Genomic DNA, 25,586 nt, shown 5'->3' on the forward strand with positions numbered 1-25,586 from the left:
TTGTGAGAAGGTGGAAGTGTTTACTTCCCTTTACACTATTGTCACAACCCTCCCTCCCAATTTTTTCCGACCCTATTGTTAACTTCATAACCATCCATATCTATCATATCTCATCATTTTTACACTCTTCATTATCGTTTACATCATATTCCTGTCCATTTTTTTTCTTTTGCTAGTTCTCTGTCATTTCATATATCTACCATCCACTCATTAGTTCTAAACTCAGTAACCATTTAAACATAACCCAACAATTTATCAAAATTCACTATTTCCCACTTCACCAAAACCCTTAATCAACCATTGCTTCCCTCTCTTAGTCAACAACTTAGTACAGCACACTCACAAATAAAATTTCAGGCTTTTATGTACCGAATTTAATACAACCAAAATATATTTTGTTCAGGGTGCTAGATGCTTTAAGCATGAAGGACCTCTATTATCTCAAATTTTTTGATTAACCCATTTATTTTCCTTTAACCCCCTCTTCTTTATTCTTTAGTCATTTCCTTTACTTTTATTCTTATCAAGTCTCTGAGGAGCTCAGCCTTTTCAATTTTAAATTAATTCCATATGTTATAACTTTAATTCCTTCAGCCGGAAGATTTTTAATCCCTTTTCTCAATTTATTGGACTCACTTATATTAACCTTTTTTTTCTATTCAATTTTACCTTGTCTTAGATGTGAGCAACATAAAAGGACAATTCCATATATCTAAGCTAATTTGTCACAAATTACACTTTTTAGACCACACTCCATACGACAAAGAGTAATATAAGCTGCCTAATGCATACGTCATTCTCTTAAACATGACCTTTAACAACATCAGTAATTTTACATCTTTTATATCCAATATTAAATAATTAAAAATTTTTAAATCCCAACACCTGGATTGCTGTTATCATTTTTAACATCATCAAAGTTTTGAATCTTTTGGCTGTAGTAATGCTATGTTTAACTAATATTGTTTCATGGTTTTTCACATTTTGTTTTCGACACCGTTCATGACGAGAGGCTAATTGCCACCTTGCATTCCATCTTCTCATTGGGCGACTGGATGACATTTTTGACATCAGTTAGTGAGGTTAGGTAATCAGTATGTTCCATCTTTTCATTCGACGATTTTGTCACGTGACCTATTGAAGTTATGTTTAAATTCTAAATTGTTTAGGAAAAAAATATATGAAAAATGATAGTTCCTTGAGTTATAGAAATAGCAGGTCGCCGGTTAGATTACATCAATCGGGCTTTAGTGTTGAATAAATATTATACTGATGAGATTTTTCCACGTTGTTTAAGCAATCGCTCCGATCAAGCTGCATTGTCTCTATTTTTTAACATATTTAAAGAGATGTGTCTTATAAAGAGAGAAGCTGTGTTACTTATTTTTTTTAATGCATTTGATTGCCCAATACAAGGGCCATCTACATCAACAGCTACCTCAATTGGTAAGAGATTGTTTTATTAGAAAGATGAGTTATTTTATATGTTTTACATGCTGTTTTCCACTACAATCTATAATGAATCAATTGGTACCAACCAAAGTACTCATGTACTACCAAAAATTATTTGTAGAAGGATAAAGACGAAACTGTTTATTTTGATTACAGTTTTGATCCAGTTGAACTCTACCAGCCGCTTAATATTGAAGTAGAGAAAATTGCAGAAACAGGTACAAATATTTTATTTTAATGCACTATTTTAAAATTTCTTTAACTTTGTCTAAAGACATTTGATGATGTTAACAAAAATTCTTATCTTACAGGAACAAGTTGACAAACTCTAGCTAAAACTAAAAAGGTTTGTTTTCTCAAATGTAAATGAAGCATGACAAATTTGGGGCAGGAGCCAATTTACAATCCTAGAAGAAAAAAGACAAGAAGTTGTGAAAGGCAATCAATAAGGGCAAAGTGAAATGGGAATATTTTAAAATATTACACTCTTCTGACAGATTTGAGGACTTTAGGACAATTTGTAGATAGTTTGTGACAATGTATCATTATCATCATCAGTGGCATCACATCTTTCTTCAGAACAATCCTCCATTCACACCTGTGTCTGCCAACTCTTCTCCAGGTTATAATTCCAATAGAATATAAATTATCCTCTAGGTTGTCTCGATACCTAAATCTGGGTCTTCTTCTGGCTCATTGTCATATCAGCCCTCTTTTGTCAAAAACCTTTCTGACTGTTGCACCTACCTTTTGCCTGATGAAATGCTCTATCCATGTAAGTCTTGCTATATTAATGAATTTTATGTCAGGTTCCTCAAAGTTGTAATGTCTGTGTTATAAACCTTGTTATTTGTAGTAGTATCTTTTAGGTGTATTCGTAGGTTTACATTGTAGTATGTTTTAGGTTTGATTTAATTTTTGAAAATGTAATTGTAACATATATGGTATAATGCTTATTAAATTATAAACATTTTTTTTTATTTAACAATATATAAATATATTGATTATAAAATGATACCTTAATTACGAAATATCAATCAAATTCTCTGATGATGAATCTGATCAAAAATATTTTTATTTAAAAATTTTATAATATAAAATTTGCAGCAATACATTTCTTCATGTTCTCTAAGGGTTTTAAAAACTTTTGGGCCAGTTTATAATATATTTTTATTTTGTTGTTATTTTTGTAGTTAATTGTACATGATTTATGTGTTTGTATTTAACAATATATAAACATTTTTATTTTAAAATGTTATAACACAGTTTGCAACAATATGATATCTTCGTATTCTCTAAGGATTTTAAATACTTCCTTTTTTCACCTCACAATCTACACTGCTGTTGTAATAATCATTACAGCCTGTTTTTGATTATTCATTACTTTTTACGTAAATATCAACCTTTTGTCTCAATGTAATAGAGTAAGTAGTTGTCAAGTTATGTATTTGTGTTAGAGGATATGTTTAAAATACATAATCTTATTTTATTGCTATATTTCATTTTCCACGAGTCATAACTATGTCACTAATAAAGTTATACATTTAGTAGATTTAGTAAATTTCATTTCAAATGATTTTTTCATATTAATTTTTTTATTCATAAAAAATCATAACTTCTTATTATACTAAAACAATTTTCCGTGGTAAGTTTTCGGATCTCGAGCTTGTTAATAAAATGATTGGCTACAAAAGATAATACCATTGAAAAAATATTTATTTAGACTACTGTAACAATAAATCAATTTGATACATTGTCAAAGTCGCCTTCTTTCATTTCAATACATTTTTGAATTATATCAGAAAAAATTTCTCCTAACCTTTAGAAATATGTTTGGTTGATTTCTAATAAAATTTGCAGTATTCTCTTTTTCTTTTGTGTCATAATTCTAGTCAGTGATTAATTTATTGAACAAAAGGGTCTTCATATGTCCCCAAAAATAAAAATCTACGGGATTAAAGACATTCATGTGAAATAAGCAAAACAATAAGATTATGTATTTGTGTATATTTGTAATTAAACACTCTTTATCTCGTTAATGTAGAATATTTTATTTAAGTGTTTTAGGTTAAACCTTATACATATTATAAAATGATGAAATAAATAAATTATGTTTATATTATATTTATTTATTACATGTTAACATTATATAAATAAATTGATTGTAAATTTATATCACTAAATTACATAATATTATAAACCTATATATCACTATATAGGTATTATAAAATTCATGTTAGCAACATGGCTTTTCTAAAGGTAAGTCTACATACACAAACATAATACTGTATACTAATTTTATTACTAATTCAATTGAACATAAGGGTCTATGGTTGATGCTATCTACACAGACTTCTCTAAAGTCTTCAACAGAGTTAACCATGATCTGCTTATTGCTAAATTACAAGGATATGGATATGAAGGTAAAATACTTGAGTGGATAAGTAGTTATGTGTCTGGTAAGTGTCAGTATGTAAAATATGGAAATTGTTTATCTCAGCGACTATCTGTGACCTCAGGGGTCTCATTATTGGACTTCTCTTATTTATTATATTTGTTAAAGATAAAAATACAGTACAGTTAGTACACAGTAAAGTCGTCAACTACTTTATTGATTTATTCGAATACGTTTCGCTTTTACTTTTAAAAGCATCATCAGTTCACTTCAAATAAAAAAGATTTTAGAATATAAGTAAACAACCAACAGGGTTCATACTTACAAAAACAATTTGCAGGGTTTTTGGATGTTATAAAAACTCTACGATAACTTAACATTAAAGATTGACAACTAAACGAGAGAAACGAAACAAAAAAATAAAAGAAAAACTGTAAGAACACTAGTTCATTTGATTTTAACCGATGGCTTCATTTGAATGTTGGTTTAAGCTCTTTCGAGGGTCAAACCACACTAATCTTTTCTATTGTTTTCTATCAGCTCTAGGATGTCATCATTTTCACATGTGGCTTATTGTCGTACATGTGTTTCTCTGGAATGTAGCAAGCCGGTACGATTCTTGAGGGAATTAGCGGGCGGAACGGGGACATACCTTTTTTAAAAAATGATTCATTTATTCCTTTTTCTTTAAAAAACAACCAAACAAAAAAATGGAAAGAAGAATGGGAATGAAGTTACTGTCTTATAACGGGTTTTTTTATTTGTTTTGTATGATGAGAGAGTGATATATCTGGCTCAAGTTGTCGATGTCGGTTCTCTTATTTAGGGACGATGGATGTTTTAGAATTTGACACATTTCAAGGATGGATCGCTTATGATAATTTTTTTGTTTGCACAGTATTTTGGTATTCGTGAAGTCGATACTGTGTTTGGTTGAAATGGCATGCTGTGCAAGGGCACAAGATGGTTTTAGAAATCCTAATGTCGCTTTTGTGGGACGTTAGTCGAACTTGAAGAGAGCGGCTGGTCTGGCCAATGTAGCAGGAGTTGCACTCTGCACAGGGTACATAATAGACATTAGTTTGTTCTAGAGGGGCCAATGGAGTTTTTGTCTTAGAAAATAACTTACCTAAGGTTCTGGTATTTTTTAAGGCTATTTTGACGGGTAAGTTTTTGAAAAGTTTGTTAAGCTTGTTAGTGATTTGTGGGAAGTACGGGAGCGAAGCATATTTTGTGGTTTGTTCAGGAGTGAGGGGGGACTTATTCATCTGTATTTTGTTAGATATGGACGCTAATGTTAGCCCGTTGGGTGTTTCCGTAATGGACTGTCCATAGCTTTTGGAATATAGAAATTTATTGATGAAGGATGCCGGATAGGAGTTATCTATGAGAATGTACTTCAGTAGATTGAGAGATTCTTCTTTGTAAAGCGGGTGTGTCAACATGTGTACTCTAGGCTGAGGGCTTGTACCAGGTTAGGCTACGGTTACTATGCATGCGAATTCGTACGAAATTTTGTTCTTACGTGTTCTGACGAACTCGTCGTCAGAGCAAGGTGTTACACTGTGGACGCATTTTGATCGTCAGTACGTTTCTGCCACCCAGCGAAAATCTACGAACTCGATGATCTATATTTTTTGGATAATCCTTTATTAAAGTCATTAATTTTAAATAGTGGAAAATCGGAGCACGTGAGCCAGTTGTTTAGCGGTAGAGACGACAAAGGAGAGTTTCGTATGTTGTTTCGAGAGATATGGGACCAACCAGAGAAGTTTTTTGAGTACTTCAGGATGACACCTGAAACTTTCGACTACATACTAAAGGGGATTGAAAAAAGGATCGAAAAGTTCTCCAATTTTCGCGAATGTATTTCGCCAAAACACAGACTGGCTGTAACTTTAAGGTAAGAAAAAGATGAACTACACTGTATACTATATATTTAGTTCTTTACTTCAATAACAATTTGAAATATTCAATAATAAAATAAAATACAAAAAGTTAAATTAAACGCAGCAAAATTGAACGAACAAGTAGCGCTTAGTTTTTAATAATATTTGTCGTCCGGTGTTACATTAGAAAAGTACGAAGCAAGGTCATCTTGTTGACTATCACTCGTCGATGAATAAGTGGAAAATGTATGAGTTGGATGGTGAATTGGTTGTGGTGTATATTTACCTCCAAATCTTTCCTCCTCTTCGCAAAAAACTTGTTGGAGTTTAGTCCTCACGTACAGTTTTCTGTCATCTGGCACTTTCCTCGAATAAGGTAGTAGGCTCATCAGAAAATGATAGTCCGGATCGTCGTTTCGTGGAGATGAATTTCTTTCTTTGATCATTCGAAGTTTCTCTTCTTCAAAATCCATCAATTTTCTGACGATAGTGGCATTATTTATCTTCGCTACTTTTTTCTTGGGTGCAGAAAATGCTTGTGGTGGCGTTGTTTCATCCACTGTGTTATGAGGTGATAACCAGATGTTGGCTGGGTGGGTCTCGGGACATTACCCTGCAGTTGTCTTTTTTGAAATTGGTCCTTTAAAACTCCATGCTTCTAAAATAGGCCCACTTAGACTCTTTGATGATTCTTCCTTCGTCTCCGCTTCGTTTTTCAGGATACTTGCTCAATTCCTTGCGAAACGTGTCCCACAAACCTCGCCACTTAGTTTTGGCTGTTTCACCTGAAATTATTGAAATGAGAACCAATTAATCTGGTTTTCATTTGTAACCTACTATTATTTTAGTGTATTGAATTATTGTTTTGTTAAATAATGTTGATTTAGTGTGTAGTAGATTTGTTTCTTATTTCAGATTTCTGTCTACTGGGATGTCTTTTCGAGCACTTAGCTTCTCATACAGAATTTCCCACTGCGGTATTCGAAGCATAGTTTACGACACATGTCAAGCTATATGGGAGTGCTTCTGCGGTACACATATGTCGTTGCCAACTACAGAGGAATGGAAAAACATCGCGAGTGACTTCTACAACAAATGGAATTTTCCCAACTGCATTGGTTGCATAGATGGCAAACATATTCGCATGAAATGCCCAAAAAAAACTGGGTCGACATATTTTAACTGCAAGGGCTATTTTTAAATTGTACTGCAAGGAGTAGCCGATGCAAAGTACAAGTCCATTGCTGTTGAAGTTGGGGAATACGGTATGCAAAGTGACGGGGGAACATTTTCAGATTGAAATATTTATCAACAGTTGGAAGCAAGAACTCTCAACATACCAGAGAATGAAAATATTCCGTCAACTAACATTCCAGCACCCTATGTTCTATTGGCTGATAATGCTTATCCTCTGAAAACCTATTTATTGAAGCCGTATTCAAGACAAGGACTTGGTATTGAAGAACGGATTTTTAACTATAGACTATCAAGAGCTAGACGGTGTGTGAAATGTGCCTTTGGTATTCTGGTATCCAAGTGGAGGTGTTTAAAAACCGAACTGCAAATCGATCCAGATAAAGTAGACATCGTAGTTAAATGCGTTTGTCTTTTGCATAACATAATCGTTGATAAGGAAGGACTGAGTTCCCTTGATATTCCTGCGATGGGACTTGAACCCAAAAACAATGCTCCAGTTTCACGGAGATATAATAACTACGGAAGAAGCGCAAATGATGCTAGAGAAACTTTGAAAACTTATTTTGTTAGCCCAGCAGGTGAGGTTCCGTATCAATATGACCTAGTATAATAATCTCCAGCTCTATAAGATTTGTTATTGATGGGTGAAATGTTAACATTATAACTCTACTTGCTTAGGTAATTTACTTGCTTTATGATTATGTGTAAATTAATATATTCGTAACTAATCTATGTGTAATCACAAACAAATTCATAAACTTTGCTTACTGCTGGTGTCGAGTTGTGATGCAACCTTCTCCCAACTTTGCCGACAAACATCTCTGTTGTGGTAATGTTTTTCGCTCATGTTCCACAAACACTTAATCTCTTGAACACAAGCAATTAATTTTTCAATGTCCATGGTGGACAGTCCGCAGTTCCTAGAACAAAACATCCATGTAAATGTTATTGTTTTTAAACATCCATAGTTGAAAGGTTTAACGCAAAAAAGGAATTAACAAATTAAACATCCATGTTTGTTAACATCATAATTCTACTTGATTAGGTGTAATTCGCTAAAAAATTCTTAATAAAAAAAAGAAAACTTTACTTACTGCTGGTATGTGTCGCAAAACAGCCGCTATTCGGAATAATTCGTACGAAAATAACAAAGTTGTTTGAACTCTCAAATCGTACTGACGACGACGCACGTATTCTGACGAGGAAATCGCACCCACTGTTAAACACTTCCATTGAAAAGCATTTATTTGTTTGTTCAAGCGAATTCGTCAGAACACCTAAGAACAAAATTTCGTACGAATTCGCATGCATAGTAACCGTAGCCTTAAGTTTATATCTGATTGGGTGTGTCGAATAGTAATTTAAGAAACGGTTGCTAGCCATTTCTTTTCTGTACCAGGTAGTGACTAATCTGTTATCCGGTGTGCGAATGATTCGCATATCTAAAAACGGGATACTGTTATCAACCTCAAATTCACATGTGAATTGTAGGTGAGGATCAAAGCAGTTAAAAACTGATAAGGTGTCAACCGCCTTATCCGAGGGGGTTGCTAAAATCAGATCGTCGACATACCGTTTTACAAAGGGAACCTGGAAATCTAACTTCTTGATACTCTCATTAATAAGGTCATCTAGTACAAAGTTGACTAGAATAGGTGGATCCCATAGGAGTTCCAAAAATTTGCCGATAATATTTGTCATTGAAATTTTTGCTTTATATATATATATATATATATATATATATATATATATATATATATATATATATTGTATATATATATATATTGTATATATATTGTATATCCTCCTCTGGATCATTAGAAATATATAATTCCTTAGAATCATTTTTTAGAGTCTGTCTGATATTTACCACCTCAGAGGTAACAGGTTTTTTAAAAGGGTTTACATTTGTTTTTCTTTTTTTTTGTGTTGAGAAAAATCTACTTTGCTTTATAATTTTTTTATTGGCAGGTTCTCTAGAATTAACAGTATCATGGGTAAATGTTTTAGAAGCAGTAGATGGCAACTCGAGTAACTTCTTAATAGTATCCGAGTGACTTTTAATTTGTAATATTAGTTCATCTAGATTTTTATGGTCTACATTTTGTAATTTATCTATTGTATTTACAATATTTGCAGAAAAATTCTGTCTTAAAATGTCAGATTTATTTAAATATTGGATACTTTAAAATTTACAATTATTGAAGTGATGCTGATGCTTTTCCTCCTGTCTTTCAAATTTATTTAAATCATAGTTTAATGATATGTAATGAATATGCTTACATATGGTGTTACCAATACAAAAGTCATTACATGTGCATGAATATGTGTGACAACATAAGTCACATTCTTTGCATTTTAAAACACAACAACTGTGCTCAAATAACTTTTTTATACAATAAATATTATCTATATACCAAATATTGCGATTTTCTAAATCAACACTTACTGAAAAATTACTTGTAACAGCAATTTTATGTCTTAAAATAATTTGTTTAATATGAATTGAGTTTTTCCCTTTTATTTGCTTTATATGTCTTTCAATGCACTTATCCCTAACAAATTTCATTAAACAATGTAGACTCTTATCTAACCTTTTAACCTTTTTGCCACCTAAATAAAAATATTTTATTACTTTATGCATAGATTCTATGCGCATATTTGTATTAATGCCACAACCCTCCCTAAAGCAATAAGCCCACTTTTCATATATTAAACTATAATTATTTTTAAAGTAAATACCAAATTCTTGAGTATCAGTATCTAAAAGCAACTGGGAAACTGTATTATTAAGAACATTATGGAACTCATTTATATTCGTATTTTGTTAAACAACCTTAATTACCTTATATACCTCAGATCTTTTAAGCTTATCCCTTATTTTTGAGAGATTTTGCTGCCAAGCTCTATCAACATGCCATGAACAAAATAATTGGTAAATTGCTGGTCCCGTGACAGTACACCATGCATTATAAAAAGTTGAAACAATGTCACTCATAAAAGTTTTTGAATGTAAAACTCCAATATTTAACTTTACTAAATTGAAAAAAATTTCATAAATGTATGTGTCTTTTCTGTTGCTAAACAAAAAAGCCACTGGTGTACCTTCACCAAACTCGTCCACAACCATTAGAGTAGTTAACTCAAAGTCGTAATTGTTTAACCCATGAGTCCCGTCTATAGCAATTATATTACATCCAAATTTTTTTAACATATTTTTCTGAAACACAGTCATTATAACAATACAAAAATCCACATTATTCAGCTTATAGACAATATCTGTCTCCCCCTGTGCTTTGTAAAATAATATAGGATTATTTTCATCCTCCTCACACATTTTTACCCATAGGTCCACAGAAACTGCATCATTTTCATGTTTAACCCCTTCCGAAATGTTAAAATGATATGAACTTTTAATGTTTCGTATATCCTTTTTTGTTATTAGATCTTCACGATTTATATCCTCTTCAATGTTTTGTCTATATGAATCTAAGATCCTAAAATAATAAATACATAAAATTTTTGACTGTAAAATCCCAAAAAAACTTAGTTATAAAATGTGTAAAAATAAAATTTACCTTGAGGGTGGAATTCCCAGTGTTAGTTTTGAAGCTACTAATGATCTGTCCATCTTTGGAAGTCTTAAGTGCTGTAATTCAAAATCATGGAAATAATGACTTTTCACCCAAGTTGTTACAATTTCTTCTGCTTTAACAACTTTAATCAAGCTAATGCAATATCTTCCCAATTTACATGTCCCTTGACTTTTTGGTAGTCTTATACCAGAGCTTTTTGTTCTTAGTTTTCCTAATAAAACAGAATGCCTAATTAAAAGCAAAGAATGATTTGAATATGAGTAAGTACCTACCAGATCTATTGCATGAATAGATAATTACTGGTTTACCCTTGAATTTATATTTTCTTGAAATTATATAATTTGATTTGGTTGTCTTTTCAATTAAACTTTTCCAAGCATAAAATTCTAAAACAAAAATAATAATTATATATATATATATATATATATATATATAAGCGGGGATCCTACAGCTTCTGCCGCTTTCCGCATTTCGATCGCCATCTTTTTCTATCTCTCCAGGTGTCTTCATCAATTGCTCTATCTTTCATGGTTTCCATAACACCTTGTATCCAAGACTTGGCTGGTCTTCCTCGTTTCCTTCTATTACTTGGATTGTATTCCATAGCTCTTTTTGGCCATCTGTTGTCGTCCATCCTCTGTACGTGTCCATACCATATTAACTGTCTAAAAAATAATATATATATTTTTTTTTTTTTTTTTTTTTTTTTTTTTTGTATAAAAATAATAATTAAAATGTAATAAAAAAAGGGCATGGCACTTGGTGAGTGCCGACAGAAGTGAATACTTCTTATAGCATGTTATTACTTATGTAGGTTAATAAAACTGTATGTCTGCCTATTTTGCTTCTGCTTTTATAATAAACACTTCTTCTTCTCGTAGCACTACAACCCGCGGTGGGTTTTGGCTGACTGCACAACTTGCTTCCATCTTGAACGGTCGTCCATAATAGTTGGGTCAGTGGGCAGCCCCATTGTTCTTAGATCTGACATAATTTAACCACTAAACATTTAAAATCTTTTATATAAGTGTATGTATGTGTATTATGTATATTACATACCGTATACTGTAATATACTACATGTGTCACACTAAATAGGATTTCGAGATCGTCTAAAACATCATACCAAGCTCTAAGAAGTATTCACTTCAATAATAACTAATGAAATGGAGCATACAATATGTTATAAGATTGTGTTTTATGTAAAATTGTTAAATTTTAAACTTATACTTGCCACCAATATTTAAAAAATTTCTTTATCTCAATTTCAATTGGAAATTTGTGGTAATCTGATAAATGACTTCTTAGACCAATATTATGTTGAAATGAACTATTGCATAGTTTTTCCAAGCATTTATAATTCCACTTTGATTTGTCACATCCGACGATTTTGGGTTCTTGATGTGCTTGTTTATGTTGAATATTGTTGAATAAGATTTGTTACAAATGCAACACAATACAAACAATTTTTAATACAATTTAAAAAACACAAAATAAACCAAAATGAAGTGTTGAGTAAATATTTTTAACGCGAGGTTCACAACAACAATACACAAAACACAAAAATGTTGAATACCTAACCTCAATAACTGGTGTCGGTGTTGGTGTCAAAATGTCATCCAGTCGTCCAATCAGAAGATGGAATGCAAGGTGGCAATTAGCCTCTCGTCCGTTCATGGGTATCTTGTCAATCAGTTACCAGCTGAAGTCCGTTTGAAGAGGTTTACTCTCCGGACACTGGAACTCACTTAAAGCATGGGTGTATGTTACCTGAAGTAAAATTTAATTAAAATATTAAACATCAAATAATATTAACAACATCATGTACAATCTTTGGTAACATAATATATTTTAAAGGGGTTTTACCCAAATATTTTGGTGGCTCAGGCATGGTAACCTGTAAGTATAACCATTTTGCTTTTTTAACCTTAGTCAAAATTTTAAACCACGTTTGCTTTAATTAAATGGTTTATACTTATTTTATGTATTTTTAACCTGATGATGGAACTGTTGTTCCGAAAACGTTCGTGTTTTTAATGTAGCCCTTTTAAGGGTTTTTATAAAATATACCTATTTACAAAGATTAACCTCTTTTTTTTCTTTATAAAAAGGTATATAAAAACCCCTTTTTTATAAAGGATTTTATTAAAATTTTTTTAATATATGGTATATAGCCAACTATAGGAACTTAGTTTCCTTGTGGATATTACTCATTAGTTGAATAGAGAAGTTTCATATTGTTGATAATATGTTTTTCAGTCAAATAGAGTCAAAGTATAGAATAAAACTGGTAAATCAGTAAAAGAAAAAATGAAATCCGTTAATAAATGACGGAGATATAGAATACTAAAGTTGAGAATTTCCGCGCGAAATGATTATCGCTTCGACTTTGTTTCTGACGTCACGTCTCCGTATTGGAGCGGCAGAGTGCAGAGTCCCGAACGGTCCATTTATTCTGCATTGAACCAGCAAGAAGTGTTACACGTGTAGTAGCGTTCAAATTTTATTTTATCGTAATGGAAGAAGGATTTGTAAAAGGTCAAAGTGATAATATGCCAAAAATTGATATTTATACAGTGATGGATTTTTTTTCTTCCAATCCATCTTATATAAGTGCTGAAATAAAAGGAGTAAAACTTTCTAAGTAAGTATCTATTTACTTTCGCTTAATATTATAGTCGTCTACATACTACTTAACTACTAATATAGAAATTCTTTGGCTGATAAAGCAAAGATATAATAATGCAAACATTATTCTTTTACCAATTTGTTTAATGTTTTTACCGACCAATCAATAATTCTTTACTTGCATATTAATTTTATAAGAACACTTACTATGTTTTCATGAAAAGTTCAGTAGTGGCTTGTAGTTATTATAATATCATTAATATATCATTATGATGGTCGTCCATAAGTAAAGTTGATTAAAACAATATTAATTAAGTAAGTACCTAAGTATTGGTAATTTTTCAGAGCCTGCAGAGAATCCTATCGAGATGAGGCTGTCGGATATGTCCAGGTGAAACGCGAAGGCAATAAATGTACTGTAAAATGCAGAATTTCACCTGAACATAAAGTAAAAAGTAAACCTTATTACTGTACATTGGTTTGTGACGAAAGTGAGGAAAAGGTTGAAAGTGTTGTTTGTCATGACTGTGCTGCTAATCAAGGTGGATGTAAACATACAGTAGCTTTTTTAATGTGGCTTTTTAAAATTAGTGAGGCACCTGCAACTACTTCAGTAAAGTGCTACTGGATGAAACTAGCGCTTTCTAATGTTGGAAGTAACGTTAAATTTATTAAAGCCAAAGATTTTAACAAAGACTGCGCAACAATTTCGGAAATAACAGAAGATAATGAATTTTGTAATACTTTTATTAGCGAATGCAAGAAACGAAATGCGAACAACATACAAATAATGACATATTTTAAGGATGTAAACTTGGAGATGAAAGCTTCACTACACTACCTGATTTGTAAATACAAGAGTAGTAAGGTTCAGTTTAGTAGTCAAAAACGCCTAGAAAACGATGTAAGGAGAGAGGTAGAAAAAATTAAAAATATTAAGAAATTATTAAGAATATCCTTTGTTGGGTGCCTCTCCAGATGGTATTACAGAAGACCATATTATTGAAATTAAATGTCCGATGAAGAACAAAAATTTAACCAAATATATTAATTCAAATAACTTAACACCAAAATGCGAAGCCCAAGTGTAATTACAAATGCACTTTGAAAAAAAACTGAAAGCTTATTTTTGCATCGCTCACGATGATTTTGAGACTTCTAAACAAGTAGATGTTTTTGAAGTATTTTATAATGAAGAATACTGCAAAAATTTAATTAAACGGTGTACATTGTTTTGGAAGTTAATTTTTGATTTATTGATTGCAGATTAAAAATAAAACACAATACGTTTTAATTACGTGTTATTAATTTATTTTGAACATTAACCATACAACATGCAATCACAACAATGAAATCCACAATGAAAACATACAAATGACTTTAGTATCGATACAAGCGTGAGGGGCTACCATGGAAAAATTTCTTAATCTACCTATTAATCTCTCAACATTTATACGTAGCGCTGCTATACGTTTCTTTTCCATTACTTCCAATTTTGAACTAACCGTGTTTGCAGAAACGCTTGGAGGTCTTATAAGATGGCAACCTTTAGTTTCTAGCAAATGAGATATGTTTTTAAAACCCCTGTCAGCCATAACAGAATATCCCGGTGACAAATTCAACAAAAAGTCACAATCTTCAAATATTATTGTGTCACTGGCCCTTCCACCATAACCATCCGAAATGTAGTTAGTTAATCCATCAGGTGTAATGGAAATCAAATATTTAATTGTATTACAATGTTTATATTCAGACCAGGTCAAAGACTGTTGCTTGGCACTCGAAGGTTTTTCTATTCGTATTTCAAAGCAATCTAATACACTGACAGTTTTAAAATATCTCTTTCTAAAAGATATGGGTAACTTCTCATAAATTTGTTTCATCGGCGGAAAAAAAATAAACTGTTTTATGCGGTTGGCTATTAACGGAACTGTTCTGTTAAATATTTTTCCTATTAAACTTGTGCTGGCATCGAAGTCAATGGCCAGACGTATATGTGGGTCGTTAAGACGAATTTTTTTTTTAATGAAATTAAAATATCTCTTACTGGCGAAGCAATGCTTTCAGATAATTGTTTCGTTAGAAAATATACTTCTTCTGGTAATCCCAAATAAAAACCGATGTTGGTGTTTATTTTAAGTATAGTATCTTTACAAAAGTTAGGTTTGATTGTATTTGACATGCTATCTGAACTTGTGCTACTACAAGATGACACAGACATTTTTGAAGGAGAACTTTCAGGCGAGGAACAGATTTTTTTTTCGCTTATTTTCCATGTCCCTTTTTTTCGTTCTAAACCTTACTGTTTGCACCTCCTTGTTTTTTGTGAAGTTTTTATATTAACTTACACTTTTTTATGTTTATATTTTTTCTTAGGACTACCTAGTACACTTTTCAAAATACAATCCTCGGATAAAGGGTCCTTTGGTACACTTTTCTCTTCATATATTGGATCACAATTAATGATTTCGAAAGGTTGACAACCTGAGGTCGATGGAACATCATCTTTTAAAATCTCATTTAAACATTCTGTTTTTCATCTTTTTTCATATGCTCCACTTTTTCTTAAAGGTTTTACTACTTTCTGGCAATCAAACTTGTGAGGGTATATTTCTGATTTCAATTTTAATGTTCCACCGACCAATTTAAACTTTATTAAATTTTCTGTATCATTTTCAATCTGTAATAATAAAATGAATAGATATATAGAACAAAATTTAACTAGTCTACTTGTTACATTATAAAGGTATAAACATAAATTTTACATATTGCAAATACACTTAACGAATTGTTAAACATTCTGCAATAAACATAGCTTAAGACTTTAAAGTCAATTTTGTGATCTTTCTGGAGTTTTTGCAAAGTAAAATGTTCTACTTATGACGGTTGCATATTACTGCATGCATTTATGGAGTTTGTAGAGATACAAAAAAATTAAACTAGTGTATTTGATATTACATAAGTAACATATGTAATATTATATTGTTTGCAATTACACCATTAGTTAATATCTATTAATTATTATATCTTGATAGTAAATAAGAAAGTGTTAAATCACACCAAAATGTTCTTCACATACGTATTTGATACTTTTGGGTCCAATTAAATCTCGCTTTATTAATTAGCACCATTTCTTTCTCTTTTCTGTTTGCAAAGGTACATGGAAAAATATTTTGTTTGGTGTTTTAATTGTTGTGCTCGTGCAATTAGGCACAATACAGTATTTATAGCAGCCTTTTTTAATATTACTCATCATATAAATCAACAACACTGTTTCTTCACTCTTTATACACCACTTTCAAACTTTATAACAACAATAAAATGGTACACATTCGACAACGAACAAACGATGAGTAATCTAAGCGAGGCGCCAATTATAACTTTGTGTTTTGAAAAGGAGTTTTTAAAAATTATTTTATTTACTTTTTGAAAATACAAATTTACAAAAGAACAAACAAAAGTTATGAAACAAAAGTTAAGTTGCAAAAGTTTACCAGACAAAAGTTATGTAGCAAAAACTATGAAGCAAAAGTTGTCTTAATTGAAATGTCCCTCTATTTATAATATTGTATTGCGTAGTTTCTATTGTCCTACAATGTGCAGATTCTGGGGAATCCAGTGGCGTAACTCCTCCCTCACTGAGTCCGAAAAATAACGGAGTTATTTTTGGGATGCTGGTTTGTGGAATCTTCTTCAATGCCGGAATATTCTTCTAATTCTATATCATGCTCGTTTCGTTGTTTTGATCTTCTTTGTTTAATAATATACAGAGTGATCAAGATTAGAATAACTGCTATGACTGAGGTGGTCACCAATGGAGTCGTATGTAAAGGAATATGTGTTCCTCTAATTGGTACTAATTGTTTGGCCATATTATTAATTGCGTAAAGATTTTCAAAGTCAATTTTGGTAATATTATGGCTCTGGAATTTTTGTATCTTTTCTGTAGAAAAATATTTTATTTTTGGCAAAATTAGAGCTTTCCGTCTATGAATTTTGATATTGTTATTGAATTTCAGTTGTTTGATTATCACTTTACAATCTTCTGGTATACTGATGAGAGATGGACTGTGTACTACGAAAATTTGGTCTCTCTTGCACTTTGATTGGACTCGTTCTGATGTCGATGGAATTATCAATACTTCATTATTAGTTACTTGTTCAATAATAGATTCTTGAAGAGTGACTTTTGTAGTAAAGCATTGGGTTGAACTTTGACCATTGAGGAAACGCAAGGTGCTATTGTCCTGTAGTATGGTATCTTCTTTGCAATAATATGTTTCTTCTAAAATGGGACATTCTTCTTTCTGTAGGTGCGTCTCGTCAGAGGTTCGTGCCAAAAAAGGGTATGTGGGAGTGAACATCTTGTTCTTTTGAATTATTGGATAAATATGGTAAAAATCAAGGACAGTTGGTTTTAGGATAGAAATGTGAGTAGCAAAGATCAATTTTGAACTTGAAAAAGTTACTTGTGAATTCTGGAAACGCTGGTATTTCGGTTTGATATTTAATAGTCTTAGTATAAAGAGCAGTTATAATATCTACATTTGACTGGTATATACAATTAGGAAAATATTTTTCGGCGAAACTTGGTCGTAGCAAAGACCTGGCACTACCGGTATCAATCAGCAATTTTATTTTTGAATTTTCTACTTCAATATATGGTAGGGGATTATTCGAATTTATTTCTATATTGACTGTTTCCTTTCCGAGGCATGTATCTGAAAATTTTGGTCACCTTGACCGTTTTGTGGTAAATCGTACCCAGAATTTCTAAAATAGCTATTTACTTGTTCATGTTGTGGTTCTCTTGGATTATTATTTTCGTTTTGATAATTATTTGTGTATAGCTCCTCAGCTGTAGTATCAGGAATTCGTCTAGGGAAATAATTTCTCCGATAATTATTGTATTTATTGGGATTTGATCTAGCGTTTGAATTTAATGTATTTCTGGATGCTATTGACATAGGTTGTGGCTTAGGTAACCGATCATTAGAAATTCGGTTGGGCCTGAATACATTACTTTCTGGTCAGAAGTTTGTGGAACGATTCTGAGATGTGAAATGATTCTGAGAATGTTGGGGTGCTAAAGAATTTTGGTTTTCATAACCTTGATTTCGATATAAAAACTTAGAATTGAAACGGTTTTGATTTTGATAAGTAAAATTTGGATTTGTTTGATATTGATGTGTGGGATTAGAATTTTGGGGACGATAATTGTTGCTAGGCTGATTTGGCCTGTAAGATGGATTAAAGGAATTGTGTGACTTAAAATTATGATTATTTTTTGGAAAATTATTACTAGAATGTCCATATAAATTTTCAAAATTATGAAACTCGTCGACATATGCAATGGCATCTTCAAGAGAACTGGGTTTCTTAAGGTGCATATTATTTTTAAGAACACCTGTACATCCTGCAATAAAATTGTTCAGTGCGATTTTATCACAATGGTTAATTTGGCATAATTTATCTGCATGCTCTATACTAGTATCGTTACTTATTCTTTGGGCTACATTGCTTTTTAATAGTTGTATTCTTGGTCCAAAATTATGGATTGTTTCATTTTTAAATGGTTTAGTTCGTGTTAGTTCTTGCATTAAGCAGTCTAAATCACGTCTATCTGCGAAGCATTGTTCTAATGCTCTCTTTATACTATTCCGTGTCGTTAGTTCCATACGATTTCCTACTAGTGCTTCTGCTTTTCCAACTAGTTTATCTTGTATGCATTCCAAAATGTGTTTATTTAAATCTGGATCGTTATATGCAGAATATGTTTGTATTAGTTCGTTGCATCTTAAGATAAATTTGTTAAGAGTATTGGAGTCTCCGTCGTAGGGTTTAATATTTTTTAATTTTGATTTGAGAAAATCCCAGTTAAGGGGAGTTTGAGTTTGAGTTGCAATAGCCATATTTTCAGATAAAATTATTTGTCAAAATATCTCACAAAATTGTATAAAATTATGTATTATAAGAAAATATATATATATATATATATATATATATATATATAAATATATATATATATATATATATATATATATATATATTATTGTGATATTTAAAGTCTTGGTGCGCCTAGCAATAATTAGCTAATTAATTTTTTTGATTAATTAAAATTATTTAAATGATATGATTATAACTCTATCACAATTTTTAATTCTTTTATCTCAGGGTTAAATTCGTGCTTCAATATCTATGCTATTACATGTGAAAGGTAAGGTCCAGAGAATACCGGAATAATAAAAAACACATATGATCTAACACTATATATTGAAATAAAAATAATGAAATAATTCACACTCAAAAGTTTTCAATAAACAAATCTCATATAAGGATTCTCAAAATTTTGTTCTCCGTACGTGAACAATCAAAATTAATGGTACAAACAATATTAATTGAAAACTCAAAATCCCAAACTATTCTAACTCTCCTAATCAAAATATTTATATCCTTTCTAAATTACGTGTAAAAATTGTGTATAATAAAAGAAAAAAAACTGCAGAAAACAAAAATATCTCTCTCTGATGATGAGTGGTCCAAATCCTTGTTCCTTGTAGACTGTATTATCTCCTCTCAACCGCTCCCTATGTAATCAGCAATCTTACAACAGATTGTTGCAAGTATATCGTCCTTAATGATCTCCTTCAAAAGCAACAATCATTCAAATTATGATAGCCTTTCTCCTCTCGATAAACTGAATCTCTCGTTGGCCCGAGTGAAAAATGACTCTTGGAATATCTTCTCTTTACGATAAACTGAATCTCTCGTTGGCCTGAACAGTGACTCTTGGAATATAAGTAGGAAAATATGACTTACAATATTTTGCTGCTTCAGCTTCTGTCAGATACACTAACTCCACAAAAACTCACTAACATTCAACACTACTGCTTGCTACTTCTTGGGAACCACCAGAGAACAATCACTGTTCGTCTTACAGACTTGGAAAACCAACTGATTATTTTTTCTCTCTCCTCAATCTCGCTAAACTTTTTCCTACATACTTATCCCACCTTTTTCAATCTCCGCCAATCAAAACTCGTCACAATTCCCCCATTTTTTCATTTCGATAACAAACAAATTTTTACCTATAATTATAAAATTTCCTAAAACTTATTTACAAATAATATTTTCTATAATTCTTAAAACTAACAAAAACCTCTTTATAAAATCTCTTCTATTTGTCTCTAATCACTGCATTAATGTATTTTGGAAAACCCTGTTCAATTGTCTTTGGATTTCACTTAAAATTATGCGGGTCACTCAAGTATAACAAAGAAATAATTTATGCAAAGCTTACAATTTGTTTAGTACAGGTAATCCAAGAATTTAATAACTTTCCTTCTTCGAAATGTTTGTTGGATATTATCCTACTTATCTGAATTATTTTAATGTTTTTGAACTTTGAAATATTTTTAAACAAACCAATATTTTTCTCGATTTTACATATCATAACAATATATATATATATATATATATATATATATATATATATATATATATATATATATATATATATATATATATATATATATTGTTATGATGTGTTTTTTGTTTGACTGATGAGCAATGAGTATTTTAATAATATAGGGTTTTTATCGCGGTTCTCAAAGAATTAGCTTGTAAGTACTTTTTTAAATTATCTTTATTATAACTATTATGAAACACACATATATATCTAACTTAGCCAATGTAAATTTAAAATAAACTATCTTTAAATTGATATTCTTATAAAACTAATTAAATTCTATAGACAATGTAAAATTTAAACAAACTATCTTCAAAATTGAAATTGTTATGACACTAACTAAATTATATTAACAAAATTTTGTACCTTTCTTTCACTGAATGCCTAAATGAACTGTTTTCTACTATATAGATTCTAATCACCACTGAATGTCTTCCTACTTCGGTTATCCTTGTTTTTGTGAAATTACTTTTTCCAATTATCAGCTTCTACCAATTTAAGATATAGTTTTCTTCACCAGCATTTATACACCACCAGCAAACACCATTTATATTTATTCTTCTTTTCAATATACCAATATCCAATTATTATAAGTTGGTTTATACTAATCTCCAACCATAATATAATTTAATTTCTTCCAATATACTTTTATAATCTTCAATCATTATTTGTGTATAATTATAAATGTGCATTAATTATATGCATAATTTTTAATCTTCATTTAACTCACTATATTAAACAATTCGACTATTTGTACCTGATTCACTGACTCCAACTAACTTTCATATTTCTTACCAAACTTTTCTGACTGACTTCTTGAAAATTCTGAACAATTTACTTCACTATTCACTAACTAAATGTGTCTATTAACTTTCATAATGAACTGGCCTGACTTCTGACTAAAAACTTCCAAACTGCCATCTTGAATCCAAATCACGGGTATTTATATCTTTTGGATATTCTAGAACCATCTCGTAAGAAATCATGTTCTATTTAATTCTATTAAATACTTGTCTGAATTTTCTGGAACAAACCATTTCGCAAACATGGCCATCTCCGGAGATCCAGAGATTTCCATTCTTTTCTATTAATAATTTTGTTTACATTTAGGCTTTTCAGATCAGAATAAACATTCAAATTAGTAACTAACACTCTAATTTAATAAAATACACAATTCAAACAATATAACCCCACTTATATTCGTAAAATTCTTAAAATGACACTTAGGAATGGAGGGTATATTGTGTTGCCTAGTCACATGGCTCACTTAAAAATATCTACAAAATCATAACTACTAAAATACAACTTTTTACAATTATTATATGCTAATTTCTTAAAATGCCCTCACATAAATAATTTTTATAAAATTCTCTAGTATATAACTTATTTAAAACAACCAAATATCTAATATTATGTAGTATATAACTTATAAATTATTTTCTATAAACCCTAATCGTATCAATACCCCAAAATAATATTTAAAATAAATAATTTACTTATTATTTTTTTAAATATTAATTTTCTCATACCTTATTAAATTTAATAAATCATTTTTTTTTATTTAAAATGTGTTAAATACATCCCTGTTCGCTGTCTATGTCAAAACAGAGAACAACGGAGCACAGTTCGGCTATTCTATGGTCAAACTGTCATGTCAAATGGAGCAATGGATATTATACCAGAGAATAAAATATAACCTTAATTAAAAATATAATCTATATTGTGTTCTGTTTATTTATAGACAAAATCTAGGAATTATTTCCATTCAAAATAACTTCATCAATATAAATTGGTAAGTTTTTCCACTTTATTATATTAGAAAGACATTTTTATAGCAATTATAGTATCTAACCCCAAATTATGATTTTTAGGGTACCAAACAATTTCCATATGTACAAAATTCAACAAGTATGATGTCAAATTTATTCACAACAAAGAAATCTACCATCTATCTATGAAATGGATCTATCAGTAAGTTATTAGTGTTATTATATTTGTGTTAAAGGTATAGAAATCATTATTCAATCTCTTCATATTGAAAAATGTCGTTGATATGAAATATGCCTCTTAGTCTGTTCTCTGCATCTATTAACACATAACTATTTAGTCCATTCTGATTTTCAATTGTATATGGACCTTCAAACATTGGTTGTAATTTCTTACAACGGTTTTCTTTAACATTACTTTTTCTAAGTGAACGAATTAACACTAGGTCTCCTTTTTAAAATGTGATTGGTTTTTTTATATTTCGATTTTGTCTTCTGATATATTTTTCAGCTTTCCTCCTAATTCGGTTATTCACTTTCTGCATTACTTGTTCTAACATATCCTGATTATATTCACTAATCCACTTTCTGTTTCCTATATGGCCAAACATTAAATATTCTGGTACTTCCTCTGTATTCAAATTATGTGTATTATTAAAAAAATACTCTACTTGTGGTATATGTTGCTGCCAAGTTTCGTGTTGACTTTGGCACAGTATCCTTAAATATTTTATAACTTCTTTAATATATCTTTCTGCAGGATTTGCCTGAGGATGTCTGATACTTGTAAAATGAATGTTGATTCCCTTTTTCTCACAAAATGTCCGAAATTTTTGGTTGTTAAAATATGTAGCATTATCTATTATGCAATTTCTAAATGGTCCTATTTCTTCGAAAAATTGATTAATATATAATTTTAATGTTTTAACATTTGTTCTAGAGCAGGGATATAGTTTAATAAATTTTGTATATAAATCAACTATCACTAGTATATGCTTTTTTCCTGTTGGACTGAGAACTAAATTTGAAATAAAATCCATGGAAACTGTATTTAGTTTTTCATATATAACATTAGATTTATATGTGTTCTGGTTTTTGAAATTCTTTTCTTTGTTTAGTTGACATATTGGGCATTGGGTAGTAATTTCTTTTGCTATACTTATGTCATTCTTTGCAAAATAATTGTCCCTAAATAGCATCCATAGCTTTCTTGAACCAATATGCATGTAGTTGTTATGTAAATTTTTCAATATTTTCTTTGCTAAAGTTCTAGTTATTACATATACTTCTATGCCATTTATTATTTTATAATATACTCCATCTTTCCTAAGGACTTTTTGTTTTTCACTCAAATTGATCTGATCTCTTATAATTTCTTCTTTAGAATATAATCCAGTACTTTCTACTAATTGATTTAATCCAATTTTTATTGTTCGCTGCCCTTTTTGTGGTGTATTTTCTAACCTTGATAAAGCATCTGCCACTATATTGGATTTTCCAGAAATGTATTTGATTTCAAAGCAGTATTCACTAAGTATTAGACTCCACCGATGTATTCTACTGTTTCCATATTTGTTATTTAATATAGATGTTAAAGCTTGGTGATCTGTTTCTATTGTAAATTCATTACCCAACAAATAAAATCTTAATTTTGTGACACAGTGTATTATACTTGCTAGTTCTAATTCTGAAACTGAGTAACCCTTTTCATGTGGCTTTGTAATTCTTGAAATGAATTGTATTGGGTATTCGACCCCATCATGTATTTGTAATAATATCCCTGATAATCTCTCTATTGATGCATCTGTTCTTAATATGAATGGCTGTGTGTAGTCAGGATAGTATATTTTCAAATTTGACAGAAAAATGTTTTTAATCTCTTGGAATGCTAGTTCTCTTCTCTGATCCCATCTCCATTTTACACCTTTTCTCAGTAGTTCAAGTAATGGAAGTTCTTTTATACTTAGATCTGGTATCATCCTTTTATAATAATTAATTATTCCAATAAATCCTCTTAAAGTTCTTAAATTGTGTGGTGTTTTATATTCCTGAATGACTTGTGTCCGTTCTGGATCCATTTCGATTCCCTTAGTGTTAAGTTTATAACCTAGATATATGACTTCTTTTTGAAAAAATGTACATTTTTCTTGATTTATTTTTAGTCCAACTTTGTCTAATCTATTTATTATAATTTTTAGGTGTTTCTCATGATCTTCAGCCGTTTTAGAAAAAATTAATATATCATCAATGTAGTGAATTACAAAATGTTCATATTGATCCAAAATATCATGAAGACATCTACATAGAGCACTGCAAGATGATTGAAGTCCAAATGGTACTACTTTGAATTGATATACTACTCCATCTATCTGAAATCCTGTATACTGTCTACTTTTTCTTTCTAGAGGTATTAACCAGAAACTATGCTGTAAATCGATTTTAGTGAAAAATGACATTCCTGTAATTCTTCCTAATATTCCATCTATACTCATTGGTGCTTCAAATTGCTTTTCAGTAATCTTGTTAATATTCCTTGCATCCAAACATAACCTGATTTCACCTGATCTTTTTCGTACTACTACTATGGGGTTAATAAAACGTGTGTCTGCCTTCTCAATGATTCCATCTTCTAACATATTATTAATTGTTTTGTTTACTTCTTCTCTGTATTTATATGGTATTGGGTATGATTTTGTTTTAAAATCTTTTTCTTCTTTAACCTTTATACTATGGATATAATTTTGTGCAATTCTATTTTCTTTATTGACAAGTCCCTTGTGTTGCTGCAATATGGAAATGACTATTGATTTATATTCTTCAGGGCAATTTAAAACTTTCATTATATCTTCTTCTTTACAAATAAAATTATTCTTCATTATGTACTCATTATTCCTTGCTTCCAATTTTACGCACTCCGCCTCGTAGGCATCCATCTGCTTAAAATTTCCATTCCTTAAATATTCACTACAATAATTATTCTTTACATTCTTTTGGGACATTTCCCTATCATCAAAATACATTTCTTCTTCAAAAACATCATTATTTTCTTTTAATAATATCCTATCAACTCTTATTCCTTCTTCCACCTCATTTTTCTGCATAAATTTAATTATTTGCCCTTCCAAAGTTACCATTTTTTTTTCAAAATCTATCTTTACTTTCTTCTTTTCCAATTCATCATTTCCCATTAATATAT

At 30.5% G+C, this 25,586-nt stretch overlaps 3 long non-coding RNA genes across 3 annotated transcripts; 2 read left to right on the top strand and 1 right to left on the bottom strand.

The window, feature by feature from the left end:
- Positions 1–1,160: 1,160 nt before the first annotated feature.
- On the top strand, positions 1,161–2,266 carry LOC140449475 (uncharacterized). The gene is made up of 3 exons (XR_011951803.1): positions 1,161–1,446; positions 1,609–1,670; positions 1,764–2,266. It is a non-coding gene; the product is annotated as an uncharacterized lncRNA (long non-coding RNA).
- Positions 2,267–10,054: 7,788 nt separating this feature from the next.
- Positions 10,055–10,916, bottom strand: LOC140449476 (uncharacterized). The gene is made up of 3 exons (XR_011951804.1): positions 10,802–10,916; positions 10,512–10,740; positions 10,055–10,430 (listed from the first exon to the last, which is right to left on the bottom strand). It is a non-coding gene; the product is annotated as an uncharacterized lncRNA (long non-coding RNA).
- An 11,485-nt stretch (positions 10,917–22,401) lies between these two features.
- LOC140449477 (uncharacterized) lies at positions 22,402–25,279 on the top strand. The gene is made up of 3 exons (XR_011951805.1): positions 22,402–22,416; positions 22,496–22,595; positions 24,589–25,279. It is a non-coding gene; the product is annotated as an uncharacterized lncRNA (long non-coding RNA).
- The last annotated feature ends 307 nt before the right edge of the window (positions 25,280–25,586 follow it).

This window comes from Diabrotica undecimpunctata, chromosome 9, assembly GCF_040954645.1.
Source record: "Diabrotica undecimpunctata isolate CICGRU chromosome 9, icDiaUnde3, whole genome shotgun sequence".
NCBI lineage: Eukaryota > Metazoa > Arthropoda > Insecta > Coleoptera > Chrysomelidae > Diabrotica > Diabrotica undecimpunctata.